Below are 4,473 nucleotides of genomic sequence, written 5' to 3'. Positions count from 1 at the left end.
TTTTCGTCACTGTCTATCATAAAAGAGCTGTATTACACACCATCTCATACAACAAAAATTGAAATTCTATAAAATAACTTCTCTACTTGTTTCACGCCATGTAGTCCCAATTTTTAGATTATATTATTCTGAAACTCAAAAAAACTCGTAGAAGGTTTGATAAAAACACTAAAGAAATCCTTATTAGTAAATTTTATTCCCTCTCGTATTTTGTTTCTTAATTGTCCTTCTGTAGTGCATAAGAACTAAAAAACTATTTTCATTAGCCATTGTAAGTCCCATTCTAATGAATCCATAGCGTTCTAACTGTATTTATATAGCTTGTATTTCTTAGTAAATTGAATTAGATGAATTCGATTTATATCACAATATCAGTATATTAGTAAATCAATTTTACTAGAGTCTATTTACTTAGGCTCTTAAAACGCAGTAAATTGAAGTAATTAATGTCGATTTAGGTCTTGAATATCTGCTCTTAGTAAATCGAATCAATATACTTCGATTTATACCTACACTAGCTAAATCGAATCAATATATTTCGATTTATAGCTACACTAGCTAAACCGAATCACTATATTTCGATTTACATAAACATATAGTAAATCGAATAATATAGCTTCGATTTATATAAACATATTGCCAAAACGAGATATCCATGTAATGTTATTGTATTTAGAATATTGGTGTAATATCAGCTTTCATTTATTTTGTTTATATGTTTTACCCGATGTTACATATACTTGATAGTAAATACATTAAATTAAACTAAATTAAACTAAATAGAGTTCTAATAGGTAGACAACGGGGTGTGAACAACATAAACAACAGGCCTAAGACCCACTAAAATAAATAAAAAATATCATCCTAACTCATTTACATTAACCACAATCCTAATCTCTCACCTTCTACAGTTACACATTTTTCTCTCCTTTTAGTACAGCCACTTCACTCCCCTTTCTCTGTTGCGTTGTCACTAGTGCACCTTACCATCGCTGCCATCGTCTGAAGAAGTAATGTATCGCAGCCGCTGCACCTTCTTCTCCCATGCGTCGCACCGCCCCTGTGCTCCCTGCAACTAATGCTGCTGCTGCACCTTCTTCTTTCATACGTCGTGCTGCCCCTGCTCTTGACGCTGCCATTGCACCTTCTTCTTCTATGTGTCGTGCTGCCCCTTTTTTTCTTGCAAGCAACGCCGTCGCTGCATGCCTTCTTCTCTCCTTTGTCGTACTGCGACCATGCTCCCCGCAAACAACACTGTCGATTGTTCCAAACCTTCTTTATGTCGTGCTATTAGAAGAATCAAGTCATTCGTCTGTCTCGTGGTGATAATGAATGTTTCTTTTCATATATTTGGATGTTTCTTTAACGATGAATTTGATATTTCTTTTATTTTAGGTGGATGTTATTTTGTTTTTAAAGGAGTATTTCTTTAATTTGAGATGCAATGAACAGTGCCGAGAGAAATTAGAGTTTGTGTGGTGAGTGTAAGTGAATATAGTACTAGATTAAATTTTAATTATGATTATTTAAAATTTGATTTTTAAAATTAATTAAACATACATTTTTAACCTGTTATTTATGTTATTTAGTATAAGCATTGTCTCTTTATATTTTTTCATATTTTTTCAATTAAATATTATATATAAAAAAAGGGACAAAAGCATGGCTTAATTAATGATAAAATCCCACGTGTAATGTAATACATGTATGATGAATGAGTATAGGAACATGTCTAATCACTGAGCAAACAGTGTTGCACACCACCATGGATAAGCAGGTATACGGAAATGGACAAAAGATATAATTTCCATGGCTTGCCATTTCCATGGTCTTTTCTACGTCATGATTAGAAAGCATTTAATTTGCTAAAACACTTGTTGACTTATTACGTTAATTAATTAGCATTTTGAACTTTAGAATAACTTGACCCCGACAACTTAGTTAGTACTAAATCTCCTTGTCCCTTGAGTAAAGGCTATTGAAAAAATGTGTTTAATTCTTTGATAAAGAAAGTAGAGTGATGTTAACACCCCCAATTGAAACTCTGGTTTTTTTTACTTGTTATTTTTGCTAGTGGTTATTTTACATTTATTTCCTAAAATTCTTCAAATTTTGTGAATAAAAATGTTAATATTACGAGAAACAATTATGTTAGGACTTAGGTGTATAAAAAAATTAATTATTAATAATCAATTATCAAAATAAAATATATATTAAAAATAAATTAAACAATATATATATTTATATGTAAATACATAAAAATTAATTTTTTTATATAAGTAATAATTTTTTACAAGAAATCATTGCAATTACAATACAATGACCTAAGTCCAATTAAACTAACAAACAAAAATACATTGACTTACTTATTTTAAATTTCACCAAATTCTGCAAAGGTCTATTTAAAATAAATCTTCAATATTATTTTTTCTAATTTAATTAAGTAGACTGCCAAAGCTAGTAGTGAGGTGAACAATAACACTAGGTATAGCTATAGCTGCCAATTTCACAAGCACATTTGAAATGACACAAACTCTTTAAGCATCACTACATCAGGTGGTCTCTGATTCACTCACAACTGACACAGTCACACCCATGAGCTTAGTAGTAATCTCTCCATCCCTTGAATAATTTAGTGGTTATTTCACCAGGTGTAGGCTGGGTTTGGTAAAACTTTTTCAGGAGGTGCTTGTGTTTTTAAAAAGCACAAGCACGTCATTTTGCGTTTGGTAAATTAAAAAGCTCAAGTGGTTGTGCTTGCGGCTTTTAAAAGTTAGGGGTGCTTTTGAAAGCACCTAGGAGGGAGCTTTTCAAAGTTGGTTTATGCTTACCAAATTTTTTTCATTTTTCCGCACATATTTTCCGCTATTATATTGCCATTAAAATCTTCATATATTTCTAACTTCTCTTCCTAACCTTCATAAAATCTAACACAATCTTCATATATTTTTTATTTTTCAACCTAATCTTCACAAATTTCAACACAAATACATCTCTATCACATATTAGGCATGAACTTCTATCTATTTATATTATTTTTTTGCGTTAATTTTGTATTTTTTCAGTAGGTCTATTATGTTTGTTTGTTTTTTTCTGTTCTTTGAAACGGGAAGAGGTTGATGAAAACCAATCATAAAATTTTTTTTGCATGAGCATTAGTCCAAATTATAATAACAACATGTATATACATATGTAAATATAGATATATAATCATAAGAGTAGTTTATTTGAGATATGTGTCCCATTTTTTATGATCTATAAAGGTGAGCCAATATACATAGGTGGGTAATGGACGTACCCAGTACTAACATTGGATTACATACAAATTTTATTATTGACTAATGATAAATCTATTTATATTAGTACAGAGAATAAATCAAGTAAATATGTTAATTATTAGTCTCTAAAATTTGAGTTAGTATCAAAATAAAGTGTTAATTGATTCAATTAGAACTCCAAAATTTGATTCATGAATCATTAGTTTATTAGTCTCTAAATTAATGTTTATTATGAATTTTTTATTTTAACATTATTTTATTTTAAAATATTATATAAAATTTTAAAGAATTTGAAAAAAAATTATTTTTTTGTTATAAACATGTTTATTATAATTTTTTCAACTTTTAAAAACTGTTTTACCAAACACAATTATGGTGCTTGTACTTATTAAAAGTCATTTTTAATTTGATTTTACCAAACGTAAGTGCTGCAGCTTTTAAAAAGCTATCTTTTAAAAGACAGCTTTCATAAGCTACTTTTAAAAAGTAAAAACTTCACCAAACTAAGCCTTAATTAATCAAATAGCGAATGTTAGTTTAGTTTCTCATTTGGTAGATAATAATCTTCTAATAATATTCTAAACTATAGGTTCGATCATCAAAGAACCAACAGTAAAAAGAAGTAAAATTGTAGCACAAAATAATTTAAAAAAATATATAATAATAAAATTAATTAATAAATAACAAAATCTGAATAAACATTCCATAAATTAAAAGGGGCATTAATATCTCGCCCCCCTAGTCCGGTGGTACAGAAAAGCCACCAGTATGGTTAGAAAATGGGTCACTCCTTCCCACCCACTCATTCCCTCAATCATAACACCTTCCTCCACCTCCACTACCCCTCCCTGATCCCCACTCTCATCCTTCTGTGTTTGAAACTCACGCGCCAACACCAATCCAATCAATCATGCATCCTCCTCTCCTCTTCTGCAATCATTATTCTATCTAACCCTTCCCCTATAATCCATCTCACTTCTATAATAATCTTCCAACTTCAAAAAAAGTAAAAAACCCACTTAACTAGCCCCACTCCTCAACCTCAACATTTTGGTATCTATCCTTTATTTGATAAAGCTTTTATTTTTTTAAAATAGTTTACAAAAATTAATTTTAAAAAATAATAGTATTTATATTTGATAAATTACATTAAAAATTATTTTTGTTAAACATAAACAACAACAAATATATTTAG

Source organism: Arachis duranensis, chromosome 3 (genome assembly GCF_000817695.3).
Source record: "Arachis duranensis cultivar V14167 chromosome 3, aradu.V14167.gnm2.J7QH, whole genome shotgun sequence".
NCBI lineage: Eukaryota > Viridiplantae > Streptophyta > Magnoliopsida > Fabales > Fabaceae > Arachis > Arachis duranensis.
This window is presented reverse-complemented; position numbering follows the sequence as displayed.